Genomic DNA, 23,197 nt, shown 5'->3' with positions numbered 1-23,197 from the left:
TATTATATTCTGGAAAACAAAGGCATTAATTAATTAATTAAAAAGGGATGGAGAATATTTACAACAGCAACAAGAAATGTAAATTCACATTATGGCTAACAAGAGATACTCTCAGTTAATATGTGTTACATAAAATAGGACAAAAAAATATTAGACATGAAACAGATTTCAACTTGGATTAGTTAGCTGCCAAACCATTTAGGCTGTAGCCCACCACTCCTGAACATGCTACTTATAACATCCAGGAAACAAGACAAACTAACTATAATAATCTCTCAAACTAAGGCTCTCTCTACACTACAGAGTTAAGTCGATGCAAATTACACCGATGATCATAAACCGCTATAATTATATCACCTGTGCATGTTCACACAACGTTCCTCGTGTTGGCGGAGTGCATCCACAGTTGGTGCCCTAGCACTGAGAGAAAGAGAGAGAGAGAGCAGTGCAATGTGGGTAAGTATCCCACCGTGCAACTCACCACCTTCTGCCACTAGTAGTTGTGGGAATGGATCACAGTGCATCCTGGGTGTGGGCTCAACATCCTGTGATGAAGTATTTTCTGTCCCATCATTCCATGGGCTTCCAACTACATGTTGCGCCATTTTTCAACAGCCCCTGTACACTGTGCACCCGCCATCTCTGCCTGAAAGTATTGATCCTACACTGCTCACCAGCCTTATGATGAGTTTTATGAACACAGTGCGGCTGGTCATGCAGTATTTCATGAGCTGTGAATCCGAACAGGAATCTGTGGTGTCTGCCCTGCTGTGTGCCATGAAAAGAAACAATTTCAGACTGATGTTGGCATTCACGGAACAGCTGCACCTGGTGGACTGTCGCTCAGGAAACAAGCACTGAGTGGTGGGATGGCTTCGTTATGCAGGTATGAAATGATGAACAGTGGCTGCAGAACTTTCAGATGCGTAAAGCCACCTTCCTGGACCTGTGTGCAGAGCTCGCCCCGCCCTCTTGCGTAAGGACACCAAAATGAGAACTGCCCTCTTGGTGGAGAAGTGAGTGGCAATTGCTGTGTGGAAGCTGGCAATGCCAGACTGCTACTAACCAGTCGTGAATCAGTTTGGAATTGGGAATCCACCGTGGGGGTTGTGGTCATGCAAGCGTGCAGGGACATTAATTGCACGCTGCTTAGAAGGACTGTGACTCTGGGCAATGTGTGTGAAATAGTGGATGGCATTGCAGCAATGGGATTCCCTAATTGTGACAGGGCGATAGATGGGATACATATCCCAATTTTGGTCCCAAGCCATCTTGTGCTGGAGTACATCAACAGAAAGGGGTACGTCTCTATGGTATTGCAGGAGCTTGTGGATCACCGGCATCATTTCACTGTTATCAACGCAGGGTGGTCAAGGAAGGCACATAACGCTCGCATCTTCAGGAACACTGGCCTGTACAGAAAGCTGCAAACAGGGATTTTCTTTCCAGACCAGAAGATTCCAATGAGGGATGTTGAAATGTCCATAGTGATCCCGAGAGACTCAGCCTACCCCTTACTCCCATGGCTCATGAAGCCTTACACTGGAAATCTTGACAGCAGCAAGGAGCACTTCAGCAACAGGTTGTGCAGGTGCAAGGGATCACTGCAAGCAACTAGGGACACTATTGTAAATTCTGTCACCATTTTCCACAGGCTGGGGTAATTGAAGCCGATATCTCACTCCTGAGAGTAAACAAGGATGCAAGAGTGCATCTCCTGCATGCGTGCAGCTTCAAACCAGGTCCCTATGCTGCTTGCCTGTGTGCTGCTTTGGTCCCTGCACAAGATTGCCAATTGGAATGACAAAGTTTCCTACAGCGGGGGAACAAACAAACCAGCTCTGCCAAGGAACCTTCGGCAGAGGACTGGTGAGTACCTCCAGGAAAGTTTCCTAGAGATTTCTCTGGAGGATTTCCGTGATATCTCAGTGTGCATTAACAAATTTTTCCACAGGGTCCCCTCTGCATAGCTGCAAAGGGGAATGGCAAATAGATGCAGACACTGCTAGTCTTGTACACTTCTATACCTTAACTCACTTCTATGATATAATGAAACAAAGGGCAGTATCAAATCAAACTGAACACTTTTCAGAGCTCCCCAATCCTGCATCATGCATGCCAGAGCCGGAGTGCTGGGACTAGCTTGAACCCTCCGGAATCGAGAAGAGGTCCTGGCTTGCCGTGCTACCGGATGACCCTGTCACCTGTCCCACCTCAATCTCCAACTCCACTTCCTCATCCACCACTTTGTCCTCAGGGTTGAGTCCGCTGGCCACTGTCTCCAGCCCCCCTCTTGCCCAAAGTATCCAAAGGGCTCCTGAAGGTGGAGGTGTGGTCGCCGCCAAGGAGGGCATCCAGCTCCTTGTAAAAGCAGCAGGTCTTTGGTGCTGCACCACAGCAATGGTTTGTTTCCCTTGCCCTCTCCTTGATCTTTGCATAGCACTGATGTGCTTCCCCAACCCTTCCCCAACATGCCACAAGAAATCTGCCCACAGGTATCAAAGTTCCTATGGCTGAAGCTAGGACTGCACAACCTCCTCTCCCCACAGACCCAGCAGATCCAACAACTCCAGTGTACATTTGCTGCGTGGAGCCGCCATGGTCAGCTGGGAAGATGTGATGTGAGCTCTCCACGCTGAGCAAACAAGAAGTAGAATTTCAAAAATTCTACGTCTTTTGAAGAGGAAGAGACAGATGCCTGTGTACCTGGCTGCAGAGTAGCGGAGTTCGAACTGCTGACCAGAACAGTCAGGATGGACATTGTGGAGACATCCTCTAGAGGCCATTTACAGTGATATAAGCAAGCACAGTGTCTACACCGATCTAACTTTTCCACAAAAAGCTCTATGTCTCTCGTCAAGGTGATTTTATTTTGTCAGCATAGCAGGAGACCTACATTGGTGGGAGGAACATTGTAGTCCACTATTTTGTCGAGGAAAGCTGATTTTTGTCGACAAAATTATGTAGCATAGACAAGGCCTAAAACTGCACTACTCTGCGGGTGGGGTTTTCAAAAGAATTCAGCGTCAGCCCAACTCTGCTCCCATTGAAGTCAATCCACTAAATGGAAGCAGAAATAAGCTAATAATGAGTGCCTTTCAAAACCCCACCCTGTATCTAGAAAACTGTTAACCTCTTATTTCTATACTAAAGGCTAGATTGTGACTGAGTCTTGTGAGGATATGTAACAGGGAGGAAGGGAAAGATTAAAGGAGCTGTTCTCTCCCCATCTTGCATGTCCAGTACAGGGGCTGGCCACAGCTGCACTCCCTGCAATCTCCTGAGGGCAAGAATTAGCTTCAAATTGGCACATTCCATCTTCATTACACCAAAGTGGGCATGTTCATTATACAAACGTGACTATGCACCAGCTTATTCATTAAGATGAAAAATGGCAAAGAGGATCTACAAATTAAAGTTAATAGTTCTGAAGCTGGCCTGAGTACTCCTCACTTCTCTCCCCCATGACCTGGCTCCTACCCATTTCATGGCTCCCTCTCCCCCCTCTACCCTTCCCTCCGACCATTCTGCTACCTACTATGCTTTCCTCCTTCTCTCCCTCCACACAGTAGTTTCTCCCCTACCTTATTCTCGCTCATGCCTTCTCCCCCCATTCTGTTCCCTTTTCTCCACCTCGTAGGGCACTTCCCTTCTCCTACTCCCCATAGCTACTTTTCCCCTCCATGGCTCCTTCCACCCCTATGTGGAACCAACCTCTAGGTCACAATCAGGTTCCTCTCCTGACAGCAAAGCTGTCCCCATCATGATGGCTGAGCCTACCTTTCTCTTGAACATTCAGCTCCAGCTCTACGCCAATGCTATGAACAAGGGGACAGGCAGGACCTGGAGCCAGTTGCTGCTAAAAGAAGAAAAAGCTGGGAGGTGTTGCTGCTAGGAGAGGAGGAGGTCAGTTTAGAATAACTGTCTTTTGATGCCACAGCACAGTCCTGGGTCATTGGTCAGGGCTGTCAGATGCTATTGTTTATTTTTTAATTTCCTTGACTCCTATTCATCATGGAGCTCAGGGCCCCGTAATGAAAAGATGCCTGCTCCTAGGGGAAAGACTGAAGCCTGGCTAGAAAGGCCCTCTGCCTTGGGGGTCCCTGTAATGGAAGGATAAGGGAGAAATGAGAGCTTCTATGGAATCAGGTTGTCTCTTAGAGGGGAAAGGATGGCCTCAGTAGAGGGAGAAGAGGATAGAGCTGAGGTAGAGTCTCATATCAGAGAGGTCTGCGCTATGATAAGCACAGTGCTAGGAAAGATCAGGGATCTCTTATTTAAAAGAGAAAAGATGGTATCTCTGGGAGCTGGAAATAATTGGTGATTTTTGTATTCTTAGGAGGAAGAATCAGGCATGGACTGAAGAATAATCTCCTCTGTGGGAAGGATGCGATCAGTGGGAACAGAATGGATTAGGGAGATTATTATTGGAACAATTGCCTTAGTGGGAACATGCTTCCAGAGTTACAAAGGAGAGGAAATAGGAGTGAATGAGAATCACCAGCGTAGTAGAGAAAGAGAGCAGTGGAGCAAAGCAGCACAAAAAATCTGTTGTTGTAAGTGGAATGTAGAGCAACACCGTCCCTTAGTGCTGCCTAAACACTTCCCATTATACTTGCCTGTTTTCATTTATGTTTATGTGTTTTCCAAATTTTAACCATTCAGGCTGGAATCATCTCTGCCTCCGGCTAGATTTGTTTTGTTTGGAAAAGTAGGAATTTTGTCAATATAAAAAAAAAAAAATCAGACTCAGACAGATCTCATGCCCCAGGAACTAGAAACTTGGCAGGGAGATAATCCCAGGTTTGAGAGATGACTTGAAAATCTACCTGATTTGACCAAGTTATAATCTTCTGAAAATCACCATTCAGCATTTGATCCTTAGCTTTCTGGATGATTTATCTGCATGCTTGCAAGCCTCACTGAGCTGTGTGTACCTGCCAATCAGGTAGCTTGCCTTTCCTTATCAAAATACTATGTAACATACAAAAAATGTGCTAGGTGGGGAGCAAGGAGACCATAACTTTATATTTCACCTCTTCCACTGGCTAAGTGCTAATAACTCTGTACATTTCACAACCCTTATTATAGAGCAAGGCCTCATAACATTACCTTAGGAAGCAGGTAAGTATGACTCCCACTCCCCTCCTTTTACAGTTAAGATTACTAAAGATATTAGAAGTTACAGAGAGTCACTTCTGCCACAGCAGGGAATAAAATTCAGATTTCTAATATGGCAGACTTAGCTTAGGCTCTACTTAGTTACGCTGCTTGTCAAAATGAATGTGCCAAATCTATGTGCTTGACTATGCTATCTACAAAATGGTGATTCTCTTCTACACCCAGGTTCACAAATCACATGGACCCCTGAACACTATAAATGAACACTATGTAAATGCAAAGCATCATTAATAAGCAAATAGTACACACATGTTCTCTTAGTCCCCTGCTTTAGCCACTAGATTAATAGTTTCATCGTCCATATGCACAATGGTGGGCAAATTGAGTTTGCATAGACAACTTTAATTGTGATATTTGCAAACTTTTGAGCACTTGGTTTTGCAACCTTACTGTTCTCTTAAAGTAGTTTTTTGTATGAAATTGTGCTAAATATATGATGGCACCTTAAAACATGATGAAGCCAACTGTTGTTTCCAGCTTTTCTCTAACAACTGATTATCAGAGGTCATCTCGTTAAAATCTGCCTTTTAAAACTAAATTTAAAAACTAAATAAAAAAAACCTATTTTAGACATAGAACATTGAGGTACTGTGCTCTGATATACCTGCAACGGGGCTGTATTCCCATCTGTACAACACAATACACTCATTCATTTTTTTCACCTCTGGCTCTCTTATCATTGAAAATGACTGAATTGTTTTGCAATTCCACCTACACAGATTTATGATCTCATGCCTGAGTCTACTCTCAGATACATAGTATGCACAGCCTCATGTATCCCAGATAATCTGCTGCTGTACATGCATAGAAGATCTTCTTAGGTGTGATGGAGCATGGAGTAAATCCTCATACTTTTTTTTTTTTGTCAGTTCCAAGCAGAAAAATACAAACTGAATGTAGTAATATTCATGTGAGCTTCAACCACAAATTCAAAGAGGGCAGGGAGAACTACATCTTTGAAGATCACTTTCCATGTCCAGCTCCTTTTGCCACAATCCAAAACGTCCATTCTAAACTCACACTTCCCTCTCCTTACCTGTTCACCTCCACATGCCAGTCTCCGGTTGATTTGTCTCAAATTTGGAGGGGGATCTCTCCACCATCACTCCCCCTCTACAAAACAATGCTGGCTCTGTTCCTCTTTCCATGTTGGAGCCTGCCTTTTGAGACATTTCTGGCAGTTCCTGCAGGGCCCCCCTAAACTCATGGTGCCCCAATACCTGCAAGGACTACTGAGGAGAGAATTATGCTGCAAAAGTGGTTGTCTCCATTATGAAATCCACATCCTGAGAGCATGGGTCTTTGTTCCCCTCTAGAGGCTGGTCCACATAAGACACTTAGGCATTTGCTAGTGATTGTAGCTAATAGATTTGTCCTTTAATTCATGAAGTAGAGGTTTGTGCTTTTAGCTCAGCAAGTCACTTGTTCAAATCCCAATGTTGACCTTAGATGGTCATTTAAAGAAATGATGCATCAGCATAGGGCTTGAATTCACTATAATTATACTAAACAAAATTCACATCTACAATATTGTCTATGTTATTTTTTTCTGTGTGATATATTGTACAGATATGGCATTTTTATAAGAAATGTGCAACAACAACAAAAAAAGGTCCATGCTTTATTTGCACTGTCACAGTATCAAACAGACACATCCAACAGCTTGTTAAGGATTCTGAATAAGTAGTTCAACAGGCATTTCCTGTACTAAGAAGTACTCTATTTAAAGCTAGCAAAAGAGCGTATTCAAAACATTATCTGCACATAATCACTACATTATACCACATACCCCTTATTTTAATTCCTCCTTTCTTGCTAATTACCTAGCAATGCTAAAGGTTTTGCAACTGCTGTCCTTTTAGCAGCTTTGTTTGCAAAGTGTCTAGCAATAATCTCTCAACACTGCATTATCATGCCCTTTTCATCACATTATTTAATCAATAGGGTAATGACCAAATAAGCCAGTTCCAAGGCCATCTTGTCATGCAGTGCTAAATAAATGAAACAAACAAAAGTACTGGTGTGCATGCCTTCTGTTTTACAGAAACCATTTCTCTGTTAAATCCATTATAATTTGTAAAAATTGCACAGTCTTCGAATGTCTTGCCAGAGAACAGAATCTAAAGTGCTGCAAGTAATTGTTAGTTTCTTTGAATGGAGCTAATCACAAAACATGTATGGTTTTGGTCAAATATTCACAGGAGATTTTTTCTGTTAATAGCGAAAACAAACCTTTTCTCCCACACATCATGTCCTCACTTAGAGCACTATAGGTAAAAGGGCACAGTCCCAGCAGCCAGACAGGGAAACACTCACTGAAGGACACCAGATAGCTCCTCCCCGTCTTGGAGTCTCTGGCACCCATTGGCCAGCTGGGCTGGGGGAGGAGAGCTGACTGATCAGCGTTCCCCAGGTTCTCTCAGGATTTAACCTGGAACAAGGCCACTGGAGTTTCTTTTGGCTCTGTCCCAGCAGCCCCACCCTACCCTCCCTGAACTAGGAATCTGGCCTGACAGATGCTGTGGTTCTAGTCAATTGCCCATTTTGGGGTCCGGAAGGAATTTTTTCTTCCATGTGCCAATTGACAGAGGACCAGAGAATTTTTTGCCTTCCTTGCGGCACCTTCAAGCCACAGTGGGCTAAGCAGGAAGAAACTTAGCACCCAACGGAGGTAGGTAGTTGGTTGTGTTGTTAATTCATCACAAATTGTGGCTGGTTTCCAGTGCAGTTAAAAGGATAAAATAAATGGTTCCCAGAGGTAAAAGGCCTGTTTGGCGATGGGCCTTGGACTTACAGGATAGAATGAGATGTTGTGGCCTTCCCAGGCTGTGGTCGGACCTTATGGTCCTTGCATGCTGAGGTCCCCACCCTTCTGCACCCTCTGTCCCACTCGTGGTAGCACCCCTCCACTGTGTTAAAGTTTAATAAAAGGTATGATCTGCTGCTTAAAATCCATCCATGTGTCTGTCCCCATTTCACCCTGTGTCTAAAATTCATGAATTTTAAGGAATTCTTAAAAAAAAAAAATCAGAAGGCGCACAGAGGCTCCCCTTGATGCAATCTCTCCCAGCCTGCAGGGGTGGAGGGGAAGGTGAGCTGTCTCCATGACACCGTTTCCAATGGCCTCCACACAGCAAAGGGGTTTCCCATCCATACTAATTTTTATACCACGTTCTTTGGCATGGTGCGATCCACAGTTGGGGAATGGGGAGGCCAGGGACGTTGAGAGGACGAATACTGGGGAGTGGGTGTGTGTTAGAAGCAGCACAGAATCACCACAGAACTTAGCATGACGGGCAGTATTGTCACTTTCACTTCACATGCACTGAAATTCCCTCAAAAACAAATGAAAATCAAAGAGAGTAATTAAAGCAATAAAGATCATATGAAACATTTCAAAGCACATTTTACCGCAAACATTAACTAGAGCCACTGTATTTCTGCTGCTGGGCCTTAGCAAAGTAGAACAAGAATGGAATTTTTTAACTGTACCAATGCTGCTTATGTTTTTTGGCACTTTCCTCTTTAGGTGTGTTATGAAAATGACAGTGTGCCAGTCATCCAAGCTGCCAGGCACTAGCTAAAATCTGTTCTGAGACAGACTAATTTACACTTGGATGAACACCTCCCAAGAAGTAATCACTTAAATATCTACCGGTCTAGGTGCAACTCATTGCTGGTTAGGTAACTCCTATAATGAGCCTAAGTGTGAACTGTCCCAATGGTTTCAGTGCAGACACTCAGTTAAGCTTACATAAGAGCTGTTGTAGTGGTAACTGTCATAGTACGTGCACAAAGCACTCACTGTGTTACAAGATATTAGTTCTGGACTATAAAATTGCATTTTGGAAAACATTCTCCTAAAATATCCCACATGACACTAGTTTAGCAACGTAAGATCCTAAAAAGCACAGCTCCGATCCCTTAATGGAATTAAGGTCTCCAACTGGTCCATCTGGTGGGCTGGCCACTGCAATTCTACTACCATGGCTTCTAATGTAGGGGCAGAAGTAGTGGAGAACAGTGAAAATGAACAAGGTAGTAAGGTAAAATAAAGAAAAGAGTGAAAATTTCACATGCCTCCAAATGTAGCAATCTAACCTGCACATTGAGGATGGGCAGAACACTTACTAATTACTTGCCTGAGATTTGGCTCCTAGACAATCTGATTTATTTATTATTATTGGAGTAGTGCCCTTGAATATGCTGTGTGGGCTCTACTAACATGCCTCCCCTCTGTTATGAGTGGGATGAAACCTTGTTGTGGGTTGAGTGTAAACCCCATTGAGATTGATAGGTGCAAACATACTCTTCAATTAACATGACTGTAAACATAATCCCCTATCTAAAACAAAAGGAGTGTGTGAACCCACCCAGGAGCTTTTGGCTGAGTATTGTTTTGGGTAGGGGTATGGGTGTGTACATGTGCATGTGAAGGCAGAAGAGACAAAAGACTGAAAAAGACAAGAACAGAGAGAGAGAGAGGAAGAGGCAAAAAGCAAGAAAACCAAGCAGTAGCCTGTGAACACAACATGACCCTGGAAAAAGCTGATTTGGTTGGCTAGAAAGGCCTGGAGCTGTGAACTAAGAAACCGGTCCTTTTGTTCTTGGTTCCTCCTGAAGAAGGACCTTCCCTGGAAATAAACAAGAATGCATCAATGAAAATACCAGACCCTTCAGTTTCTACTTCCAGATGGAACATCCACAGAGTTCTGGAACATCCAGAACTTTCATTAGCCACTTTGGTCGAAAAGGGGCAACACCTCTCTAGAAAATGCATTTTCCCTGCAGATGGAAATAAATATTATGCCATTCTTTGAGACAGTGATTAACACTGACATTGGCAGACTAGGTGCAAGCTCATGCTGAAGCCCCAGGTCAATTCACTTGTGTATGAGAATAGATCAAAGTAATTGTTAAATGTATAAGAGTGTATTTGGTGTTTAAACTTAATGAAAACTAATGGAATGTTACATGCATTGTTTTCACGAATCTGTATGCTGTTATAATGCAATAGCAAACATTTACATTGTGACAGGTTTCAGAGTAGCAGCCGTGTTAGTCTGTATCCACAAAAAGAAAAGGAGTATGTGTGGCACCTTAGAGACTAACAAATTTATTTGAGCACAAGGTTTCAGGAGCTACAGCATCCGATGAAGTGAGCTGTAGCTCACGAAAGCTTATACTCAAATAAATTTACATTGTGGATACCACTGTAACTAAATAACCCATCAAACAAGAAAGATGCCTTGTGTAATGCAAATGAAGAACTTTAACAGAAAAGTGCTAATTTGAAAGCAAATGGTCATTGTGTGTGATGACTGGAAGTCAACGGCCCAAAATGCATTCCTCACTCTCCATCTCAAAGGAAAGGCCACATGGGTAGTGACAATGTGAGCTTGTTTTCTGTCAGAAGAAACTATAACAATGGATTCAAGGAAAGATCCTTCATATCTGAACTGTTTGGATTCTAATAGGGCAGAATAACTGAATGAGAAGATGGAGATCCTCAGAGTTATTCTGGGTAGCCCTGAGAGACTTTTGGGAAACTGGCAGATTACTGCATCTCTGCCACCATTTGGAATTATAGACTGTGACTCACCTGTACATATATTTTACCTGCTTTAACCTCTCAATAACTCTCACTTCCTTTTCTTAGCTAATAAACTTTTAGTTAGTATACTGTAGAATTGGCTACCAGACTTGTCTTTGCTGTAAAATCTAGAGTAGCAACTGATCTGGGGTAAGTGACTGGTCTCTTGGGACTGGAAGCAACCTAAACGTGACATGATATCAGTGAGTCCAGTTGGTCTGGGTGGCAAGAGAGACTGGAGCATTTAAGTCAGTGGTGGGCAACCTGCTGCTGTGGGCTGTGCGCAGCCCGTCAGGGTAATCCGCTGGTGGGCTGCCAGACAGTTTGCTTACATTTGCATGGCCGCCCACAGCTCCCACTGGCCGTTCATAAAAAGGTGCCCCTCATAAAAAGGCTAGCAAGTCCATTTTAAAATATTTACAAGACATTACTCCATTAATAAAGAAGTAAAAGGGAGTAATATAATTAATGCCAATCAGAATGAGTTTATGGACAGAAGATCTTGTGAAACTAATTTTAATCTTTTATGAGATTACAAGTTTGGTTGATAAAGGTAACTGTTTTGATGTAATATACCTAGACTACTGGATGGCATTTGACTTGGTATCACATGACATTTTGATTAAGAAACTATAAAGATACAAAATCACCATGGCACATGTTTAAATGGATTAAAAACTGGCTAATTGACAGCTCTCAAAATGTATATATAAACAGGGAACCATTAGTGAGTGGGTGTGTTTTAGTGGGGTCCCACAAGGATCAATTCTTAGCCCTCTGTTATTTGGTATTTTTTTCAAAGACCTGAAAGAAAACTTAAAACCATTACTGATAAAGTTTGCAGATGACACAGATTAAGAATCTGGAAAATAATGAAAAGGACAGGTCACTGATACAGAGCAATCTGGATCGCTTGATAAGGTGGGCTCAGTCTAACACTGTGCATTTCAGTGAGGCTAATTAACCATTGCAACAATTTACCAAGTGTTGTGGTGGATCTTCCGTCACTATTTTAGAAGTTAGATTGGATCTTTTCTAAAGCTATTGGTCTTGAATTAGGAATTAATTCAGGGAAGTCCAATGGCCTGTGTTATGCAGGAATTCAGACCATGGGCATAGTTTGGAGAGGGATGACAAGGGGTCATTGTTCCCCACAAACTGCAAGCCTCAGGCAGGTGCGGAATTTGCTCCTCCCCCATGGGCAGCCCCATTGACCTGACGGGAGCTGCCTCCCCCCCCCCCGTCCCCCCAATTTAGAAGTCAAACTACGCTATGTTTCACACTAGATGATCACAATAGTCCTACCGTCCTTAAAATCTATGAATACATTAATCTGTAAATGTATTTAAAATTCTCTGAAAATGTTTCAGTACTCAAAAAGTAAGTGCTCTAAGTTTGGGAAGCAGGCTTTTTGTCATTCATAGATAGCTAAGAGATTTGAGTCCTACTTTAAGTGCATATGTCAGTGTCTTCTTAACTATGGAACTACTATTGTGCCTTCTTAATACTGTACAGTCACAATGATTAATGAATACTAACTCAAAGTGAAAGTGTTCTTCAAATTAGGAAACAAGCAGATACCACAAATTGCAATCATCACTGCCAGAACCAATACAATGCAATGCTTTTCAGTCATCTTAACTATACCATTGTTTTGCAGGTATAAATGTAAAACACAAAACACAATAGTGTAAAGATCTCCCAGAAGGCAATTAAACATTAAGGAACTAATTAGATCAAATAAACAAGAAAATAAGATTTAGGAACACACACATTCTCCTTGAAGCTGATGGGTAGAACTGCTGCCTTTCATTTAAGATAGCTATAAAAAGACAGCTAAGTTCCTTTATAGCAACCACCACCTAAAACAAAGGCATATGTGAGTCTTCCTAGGAATTAGGACTACATGGGTGGAAGGCTTCGCTGTGCATTGCTTTGGATAAGGGGGTGGGGTCACTGAAGAGAGAAAAGCAGAGAAGCACACAAAGACAGAGGTAGAAGTCCTGGACACAGACTCGGCAAGCACAGTGTGGCCCTGAGGGAAACCTAGAGACAGATTTTGAGTTGGGTGCTGCATAAGAGAGGCTTGTAGCCAGTGCCAGGTTTGCAATGGCTCCAGTGGCTCCATGGAGCTGGACTCATGCTCAGAAGGGGCCCCGGCCTGCTCCGCTTGCACTGTGCCCCAAGACCCCGCTGGCTCCCCCAACCCACCACTTGCTCCTCTCGGCCTGCCCACCAGCTGGGTCTTGGGGGCCTCTGGCCATAGGGAGTTGGGGGGGGGGGGGGTTGGCGGGTGGGTTGTGTAGCGTGGCATGGGCCCACCCCAAGGGGAATGGACACACTGGCAGCACAGGGCCAGACAGGCCACTCTGCTTGGGGCAACTGCCAGTTTGTAAACAGTGCCCTCGCATTGGGCGGAGCGGGGCTTCCCCTGCCACACCATGCCCTTTTGCCTCTGGCTGGCCCCTCGCTCCAGGGACTGACCTCCCCGCGCCATGCTCTATTTCCTCCAAGGGTGGCCCACAAATATGTTTGACGCTGGGCCCACAAAAGGTTAATCCGCCCCTGCTTGTAGCTGTGAACAAGGAAATTGTCTGCTGTTACTTGATTCCTCCAGTAGGACTTCATACATACTTTGTAAACACATAAAACTGCATCACCAACTTCTCCTCCCAACTGAGACAATTTTTGGCTAGCCAATCATGTCAAAAGGGATAGCAATAATATTTACATGCTAAAGATCTGTTCAGACAAAAAAAATCATTTTATGTCAAAAACCAAAACAATAAATAAAAGGAAACAAACAAATCATTGCTTCTCACCTTCTCATCACCATGACTGTAGTCAAGAAAGAAATTATAGTAATAGTGTATTAACCTATGTATAGCTGTATTAATTTCTTATAACTGATTTCTAAATTTGTTCACCATTTGAATTCTAAGATTTTAATGAACATGTACTAAATTTAAAGGGACACGACCCCAAATTGTGAGGGCTTTAGTTTACATGAATCATATTCGAATCTCTGAAGAATCCTTTGGCTAATTAAAAATGGAGCCGATGGGGTTCAAAGCCCCACCTAAATTTATCCCTCAGCTAGAAAGTTTCTTGCTACAACACAGGACTTAACAGTGGAAGAGGAGGAGGTTAAATTGAAAGAACAAGAGAGGAATTCTCAGGACTTTCTCAGTGATGATAAGAAAGACTCTCATGAAAGAAAAGAAAATTTTAAGGCACCTTAATAAATACACCTCACCCTTTATGGATAAAGGATCAGGCAATAGAACAAGGAAATGGGCATGGTATAAGAACCTATACATAAATAGGATAGGTTAGAAAAATCTATAATTAGAAGAGTTCTCCAGGTGTTTAGAAAAAGATGACAGATTTTTTGCTTCTACATTTTTTCCCAGGTGGGGCTTATTTGGTTTAGCAACAAGTTTTGCAAACACTGATGATGGTAGTTACACAATTAATTTATTTCAATTTGATCACCTAACCTAGCCCACAAAAAAAAAAAACACTGCAGTATTTTCTTTGGCAGAAATTAGTACCTGTAAGACTTGCAGCGGATATATTATTTCTGTTAGGGCTTGCATTTTCTTCCTGATCCACTGCTGTAAAATCCAGAGGGACAGAACAGTGGAGCAAAATTATTGCAAGAATACAGTGTGACATAGGAAGAGTCAAACTTATTAAGTGTGAACAATATGACAAAAGTGAAAGCCATCTGAAAAATAAATGAAAAAAAATTCATAATCATAGTGGGGATCTATTCTTCTGTGTGTGTTGTTCAGTGAATTCAGTAGTGCTTGATGAAGGGCATCACATCTGACAGTCCTGGAGAAATTCTCTATCCATAAAACAAGTGCAACACTGGAAGTGCATGCTTCTCTGTGCAACTCTGACCATATGCTTCAACCCTGACCTCTAGGGGACCACATCTTGGGGCAACAGCCTCTATGTCCATTCAACCTTGGCATCTCCAAAAAGACTGCCAACAATGTTGCCAATTAGTGCCAGCTGTGGTGATGGTTTTGTAATGTGGACATCAGTAGTAAGCCGAGATCACTAACTCATTTCATATAGACTACCGAACAGCTGTCAGATGGCAATAACTTCCAATCACCACTGACATTTGAACCAGCAGTGAATATACACTCTTAATAGGAGTTACATACGCATACGGAATAGAGAGACTTCATTGTTATGCATTTCCATGTAAACTGTGGCTTACTCTTAATGTGATACAGACTCAATGGATAATGTATAGAGATTATAAAACTAAAGCCCCAAAAATGCATTTTGCTAATAGGAGCTGTTTTTTTCAACAGTAAGCCATGAACATTTGACATGAAAATATTTGATTCAGGAAAAACTGAGTACATTGAAGAAAAACAAAGAGTGACTGCATTTTAAGTGCTGGAGTGTAGTTTGAATATTAGCTCTTCAGCAAACTGTTTAGCACTGCAGACTAAAAGTTCTCCTAAAGTGTACATGTCAACCAAAAACTATGCTTACTTTAAATAAATAAGCAGTGCCTATTATCTTTCTCCCAGATATCTCATCAAAAATGTTTTCTCTGAACATTGTCCACTTTTTCTTTTGTAATTGACAAACTACCTTACTAGTTTACACTGCAGTTTGTGAGAGTTTTAGTAATTCACACACACACACACACACACCCAAAACAGAGAACCTATTTCTCACTCTGAGATAGCCTGGAGCAGTAATACAGTAGGGTCAACATATAAAAAAACCTTGCTTGCTGTAATTTTTAAGAACATTTTTATCCCTTTATTGTTTATAGCCTGTTTTCATTTATTAAATAATAAGACATGACAGACTGTGTGGAGGTGCTGATGGATGCATGTCTCGGGTGCACAGCAAGTCCCAGGGCACATCCAAAAGGTGGGTTAATCAGCACTACCACATCACCTGAAGTGTTATATTACAATTATAATATGGACATTAATCAAAATATAGTAAAAATCTCTAAAAGAGCACTTCCAAGGTCCTGGACTATTGTACATCATTTTAAAGATAACTTTTCTTCCTTATGTATAATTATACAAAAAAAAAAAGACTTACATTAAAAGAACATTATTAATGCTGCAAAGTTAAGTGCTCAGAAGTTAGGTAATGCCAGAATTAAAGTTGCACATGCAACCTTAATAGGTTGTGTCTAATTTCTGAGATTTTTAAAAATGCAAACTGAAAAAACAGAAATTCCATTATGTGGCATCATATTGACACTCACAGGACATCAGCAGGGTTGGAACCTTTAGATCCACTGAAAAGATCTCTGCCACTTGAGCCAATGAAGCATACGATAGCAGTAGTGGGTTGTCATCCTCTGTGCGGACTAGCACTTAAAGCTGATCCACTCTTTGCCCATCCCTCCCAGTTGTCCCCCTGCACCCTGGCTCTTCCTCATCAGATCTGTCTCACCTCCCGCACACTTCCTTTACCACACTGGTTCCCTGTCCCAGTCTTCTAGCCAGTCCCAGTCTGGCTCAAGAGGACTATTCACATGTGTAAGTTAATCATATGCATAACAGCTTGCAGGATGAGGGTCAACAAGGTTGCATATCAGTAAGGGGCTGGGGCTGAAAGGGGGAAAAAAGACTGGGGGCCTCATGTAGCTGAACACCTAAGCCTACAGCTCCAAGCCAGACAACAAAAGACAAAGCGTCCTTCCACCCTAAGCAGCCATAATAGCAAGGCAGAGCTAGTTGCCATTCTATCATTGGATGCTGTTGCACCAGAGAGTTGGCAGGGGAGAAGAATATCAAAGCACACACAACAGGCGTTAACATTGCTTTAAGTATAATTAATACATGCAATTTATAAGGCAGATCTTCCACAATTCTTGGTAGAGAGAGTAGCATTTACTACAGGCTCCTACCCCCAGCCTTCTTCCATACAACCTTTTTCTTTTAATGAGCACTGGGGTATGTCTACGTTGCACAAAAAAAAAGACCCACGGCACAGGCCTCAGAGCCCAGGTCAGCTGATTCAGGCTTGTGTGCTTTACGCTATAGAGTTAAAAATAGTGGTATAGATGTTTGGACTCAGACTGGAGTCAGGGTTCTGAAACCCGACAAGGGGGAAGTCAGTTGACCCGGACTCTGAGATTTGCTGCCACAGGTCTTTTTTTTTTTTTTTTTTTTTTTTTTGAGTGTATACATACTCATAGAGAGGTTGAATGGATGGAAGAAAGACAGCTATGTGCAACCAAAAGCATTGCCTCTTGAAACTTTTTTCTTCCAAAGGTTCCCACTGTGGCTTTTTCTGTCATTTTGCTCCCTTCCACACTGCACAGCAAGGGGCAAATATGCCCTCGATCCAGCAAAACTCTCCAGTAGGTCTGAAACTTTAAGCATGTGAGTAGCCCCACTGAAGTCAATGGGACAGCTTATATGCTGAAAGTCACACATGTAGTTAAGTGCTTTGCTGGATCAGGGCCTATGTGATCCATATGATGCTGCCTTAGTTGACTCACCTTTCCTAGTATAATTAAATAAATATCTCAGTGAATAAAGAAATAAAATAAATATCAAATGGGGAAGAAATCTGAAATACTTGTAAAAATATTTTCAAAAAGCTGTTAAGAAAGCATTTTGTCACCCAGTTTTGTGAGATCCCTTTGTAACTCTTCGCAGTCAGCTTTGGATTTAATTATCTTGAGTAATTTTGTATCATCTGCAAACTTTGCTCCCTCACTGTTTAACCCTTTCTCCAGATCATTTATGAATTTGTTCAATAGCACTAGACTATGCCTGTATAATTTACTGTGACATTTTATATAATATTCTACTAAAAATTCTGAAGCAAGGCTACTTCAGATATTTTTAAGGTCATGTATCATTTATTATCTAGGTCAATGTAAACATTAGAAGAAAAGTGTTGCAAACCTTTCTATAGGTCATTTAAAAAATAAGGCTATGTGTAATTTTGGGCCATATTTTCCTCATAAGCTCTGCATTCAGAGCATTTAACTTCAGCAATTATAGTATCAACCTGTAATAAGTGAACTGGGTATTATATTTCAAGGCAAGTCAGGACAAGCTTTATAACCAGGCTATTAATAAAAGCAAAAATATATGAATGATACTTAAGTTCCATCATGGACAGAAAAAGTTATAATTTCAGGTATCCTCAGAATTTTTTCTAAGGTCCCAGTAAAGGTAATAGAATCCATCTCTCTCTCTTATAATTAACTTCATACATTCCTCAGCTATTACTGTGTAATGTTGTTTTAGAAACCCCACCCCCCACCCCTAAGGCTTGGGGTGAGAGGGATGAGCTGAGGATTTGGCTTGAGAAATATGGCTCGAGTGGTTTTTTCCTTCCTTCCCAGTTTTGAGAAGGCTGCTTAGTTTATTTTTGTTTGTGTCCAATTGGCTATATTTTTAATACATGGCAAAGGCAGTAGTGCCCTGGACAGGTAGTTTTTATAAAATTAAGATTTTTTTTTCAAAAGAATTTCAAACATATGTGTCTAAAGCTAGGCATCTAAGGATTTGTGCACGTGACACAGCAAAGTCTTCTAGAAGGGTGTGATTTGTAGAGTGCTCTAATGTGTCGAGTGCTAATTGCCCCATATAGACTACACTAGTGCACTCTAAAAGGTACCTACTTCACGTTAACGTAGTCCTGTTACAGCATGCCAGAAGGCTCTAGAGGGGCAGTTAGAGCACAATATGTTAGGGGCAGTCCACAAATCACACTGCTCTAGAGCACTTTGCCTTGCCTTGTGGACAGGTCCTAAATCTATCTATCCATCTTCTTATACAGCTCCCAACACTGTGGCATCTGATAGCTTCATAATTATTAACATATTTATCCCCACAACACCTCCCCTCCCCCACCCCCGTGGTAGAAAATTACTATTATCACCATTTAATAGATGGGTAGCAGAGTCACTAAGAGATGAAGTGACTTGTTCAAGATCAAACATCAAGACTGTGGTAGAGTTCTGCACTGAACGCAGGTCTCCTGAATGCTAGGTCAGTGCTTTAACCATATAACCATACTTCATTTCTCCAGGCACTTAAGTAAATGGCATGAGTTTTACAGGTGCTGCACACGTCAGCTCCCACTAATTCCTGCTCAGGGAGAAGAGTGACTCATAGAAACATAGGGCTCATAGGGACCTCAAGAAGTCATCAAGTCCAGCCCCCTTTACTGTGGCAGGGCCAAGTAAACATAGACTACCCCAATAGATGTTTATCCAGCCTGTTTTTAAAGACCTCCCTTGGAATCCTATTCTAGAGCTTAACTACCCTAATAGTTAGAAAGTTTCCCCCAAAATCTAACCTAAATCTCCCTTGCTGCAGATTAAGCCCATTATTTCTTGCCCTTCCTTCAGTGGACCTGGAGAACAATTGATAATAGTCCTCATTTTAGCAGCCCTTAACATATTTGAAAACTGTTATCAGATCCCCCCTCAGCCATTTGTCTCAAGAATAAACATGCCCCGTTTTATTAACCTTTCCTCATAGGTCAGGTTTTCTAAAGAAAGAAGCAGAAAGGGAGGAAGAAAAATAGTTGTGCCAGTTTTTTCTATCCCTAGTTAAAAAAAAAAAAAGCACAGGCTATTGTTTAGCTGCACACAGTTTTTAATTTGACCTTCCTTGGAAAAAAAACCCCTGTGTTTAAATTACAGAAGAGAAGGTCCTCAGTAGCAAAGTTTAGATCCAAATTTCTCCAATGTTTGGTGGCCCAGGTATCTCTAAATTTCAGGAATAAAAATTCTGAGAATGTAAATTGGCAAGTGAACTCCAGAAGATTCACCAACCTAGAAGACCGGGGGCACCTTAAAGACTAACAGATGAATTTGGGCATAAGCTTTGAGGGATAAAACCCCCCCACTTCTTCAGATGCATGGAGTGAAAAGTACAGAAGCAGGCATAAATACACTGGCACAAGAAGAGAAGGGAGTTACGTCACAAGTGGAGAACCAGTGTTGACAAGGCCAATTCAGTGGCAGCTAAACAGTAGCCTGTGCACACATTAGCAGCCTGTGCACACATTTAGCTACACACATTAGTTTTTTTCAGCGGTATCCCAGCACATCAGGTGGCATCTTAAAGTGAGGGCGACCCGTCACAGTCACTGACTAAAGCAACATGACTTTCTAATAACACACCTCCAGAAAATAACCATTTTTCCAGATCTTTCATACAGGCTTTCTTTTCCTTTTATCTGAAGTGGGACAACGTATATTATTTTAAATGCTGATACAGGCAAATGACATTTCTAAAATGGTGTGTATTATACAACTGTTATAATACAATAATTTGCTGTGGGGTAAGAATGCTCACCAGTAGCCCTGTATCTGCATAATCTAGACATTTTCCTGGTTTGTAGCCTGTTTAGATTATGCAATCACACTTTATATTAGGTTCTATTTATAAATGGTTTATATAGAGTTAATACATGATTAATGGATGTTATATGTATCTTAGAGATATGTATTTATTTTAGATGGTTCTAAGCACATCAGTGGAAGGTGTTATAGATTATTAAAGGGACAGTTATAACAAGCCAATAGGTTGCTGATAACTATTAATTAAAACAGCTATTAACCATCTATTAACCATTTGTAAACTATAAATAGAACATCAATATGAAGTGTGACTAATTATGCATTCAGTACAAAATGTGTGAAGAACATCTATCCTGCTTATGGACTCTAGCAAGTGTTTATGAAAGAATTTTGGTCTAACATGATTAGAAGAGATTTATAATCTGTCTCTACCCAGGAAATAAGGTGGTAGTGACCAATTATCAACAAAGGTTGTGCATGGAGGGGGATGGGCATTTACAAATCCAGGATGGGAAAAGAACAAAAGAGAAATTGGCACAAACAAGCCACCTCCTTTGGTTCATCGACACTCAGTGTGCAAGTTAGATCACCCCATTGCCTGTTGCTCACTAAGGAGGAAACTAATGGCAAGCTGTGCATTGTTTTAAGAAACACAAAGCTCCTAGAAGGCTTCATAAAGTTTTTATGTGGCAGGCTAACCAACTTTGGAAACAATGAGTTCCCTAGTGGATGAGGATGGATGGTCCAGTTTTTAAGGAAATGGCCTGAGACTTCAGTTTAAGTCCCTAATCTGCCATTGTCTTCCTGTGATGATAGGCCAAGTCACTTAGTCGATCTGTGCCTGAGTTTCATATTTATAAGATGGAGACAATAGCACTATCCCACCTCACAGAGGTGTTGTGAGATTAAAGGCTGTGAAGATCTCAGATGATAGTTACACCTGCATCTGTTCCACAGGTGAATGCTGCAACTGTTGCAGGGGGGTACAGAAAGTGGAGAATTCATGGCAATAAGCTGTCTGCTCCCCTACATGGAGTTTAACCTGCTACTAGATCTGTATAGGTTACTGAAGCCTTTTGAAATAATGACAGAAGAGACTGAGTTCCTCCTCTTGCGGTTAAAAAATGAAAAATACAACATTTTTGGTGTGAGGAGTCTATCTCCTGTCCCTGCCCCCAAAATTGATCTAGGGAGGGGTCTTTAGCCTGATGGCTCTTACAAGCTGACCCACTCTGTTTTGGATTCAGTTTTCAGCAACAGTTCATTCTCCCCAGGTCTCAGGCATGGAAAAACTGCCCTCTGCTAGTACTTCAGAGAGACACTGTCTCCCCTGACATTACTCCCTAAAAGCTGATGATCATATATGGAAGGAAGTTGAGTAGAGCAGAATCATACGTTGAGGGAGGCATTAGGTGGCCAACCAAGTAGTTTATAGCTACACTGCATCCATGTAAGCATCAAAGACTGCAGTGCCTAGTAATGCTACAAAACTACTGAGGGCTCCATGTAGGGTTGCCAGACGTCCAGTTTTCGACTGGAAGACCTGGTCACAAAGAGACCCCGGCAGCTCCGGTCAGCACTGCCGACCGGGCCATTAAAAGTCCGGTCGGCAGTGCTGCGGGTCTAAGGCAGGCTAGTCCCTACCTGTCCTGGTACCACGCTGCACCCTGGAAGCGGCCAGCAGGTCTGGCTCCTAGGCAAGGGGTCACGGGGCTCTGCATGCTGTCCCCACCCCAAGCAATAGCTCCGCACTCCCATTGGCTGGGAACCGTGACCAATGGGAGCTGTGGGGTGCAGTGCCTGCAGGCGAGAGCAGCACATGGAGCCTCCTGTTCCCCGCATCTAGGAGCCGGACCTGCTGGCCACTTCCGGGATGCAGGGTGGAGCAAGGACAGGCAGAGAGCCTGCATTAGCACCCCTGCTGCGCCGCTGACCGGAGCTGCCCGAGGTAAGCCCATGCCCCAAACCCCAGCCCTGAGCCCCCCCCCAAACCTGGAGCCCCCTCCTGCACCCCAAGCCCCTCATCCCTGGCCCCACCCCAGAACCCGCACCCACAGCCCAGAGCCTGTACCCCCTCCCACAGACAAACCCCTGCCTCAACCTGCAGCCCCCTCCCACATTCCGAATCCCTTGGCCACACACCCCCAACCTGGAGCCCCTTCGTGCACTCCAAACCCCTCATCCCCAGCCCCACCCCAGAGTCCGCATCCCCAGCCAGAGCCCTCACCCCCTCCGACACCCCAACTCCCTGCCTCAGCCCAGTGAAAGTGAGTAAGGGTTGGGAAGAGACAGCCACCGAGGGAGGGGAATGTAGTGGGGGGGGGGGGTTTCGGGGAAGGGGCAGGGCTAGGGTGTTCGGTTTTGTCCAAATAGAAAGTTGGCAACCCTAGCTCCATGCAATGAATCTGGCCTTAAGGTTAGAGAGATAGCAGACTCAGGAAGATCAGAATGACTAGCCTGTTTTTGGACACTAATCTTATCCTATGTGGTAAAGTCAATATTTTATAATAAAACTGATATGTGGACACTTGCTTTATCTTATTTTATTTTGCTAGAGAGACCATATTTTACTATTGTTATAGATATACAGTAGTATAAAACAATACAAGTTGTTCTATGAAAAAAGACAATATAATGTTTGAATCAAGTTCCCTGCCAGCAAAGTATATAACTCTGTGGGTGCAATCCTGACCTTACTGATTCAATCACAAAATTCAAGAGCCAGAATTTTACCCCTTGAATCTGAATGAGATATTTGTTTGAAAGTGACAGGTGCTTTAGAGATTCTTACAATAGATGAGAACAAACTTTACAAACACCAGGAATTGCACCAACAGAATTTGCCTTAAATCTATGTGGTTTTTCTGATGGGGCTTCAAACTCATCCTGGACTTTGGTGAAGTTTGTGCCCTATGCTTGAATCAGGCAAAGCAGTAAGGGTTTCAAAAATCTACATAGTTAATAGCTATACAAATTTTGTGTTATTCATCATTCTGATAAAGATGGGTACAATCTGAAGTTCCTAGCTAGATTAAACATATTTTTACAAAAGAAGTTAGAAGATTTTTCACAAAGTGAAATTGACATCA

The sequence above is a fragment of the Chelonia mydas genome, chromosome 3, assembly GCF_015237465.2.
Source record: "Chelonia mydas isolate rCheMyd1 chromosome 3, rCheMyd1.pri.v2, whole genome shotgun sequence".
Lineage (NCBI taxonomy): Eukaryota > Metazoa > Chordata > Testudines > Cheloniidae > Chelonia > Chelonia mydas.
This window is presented reverse-complemented; position numbering follows the sequence as displayed.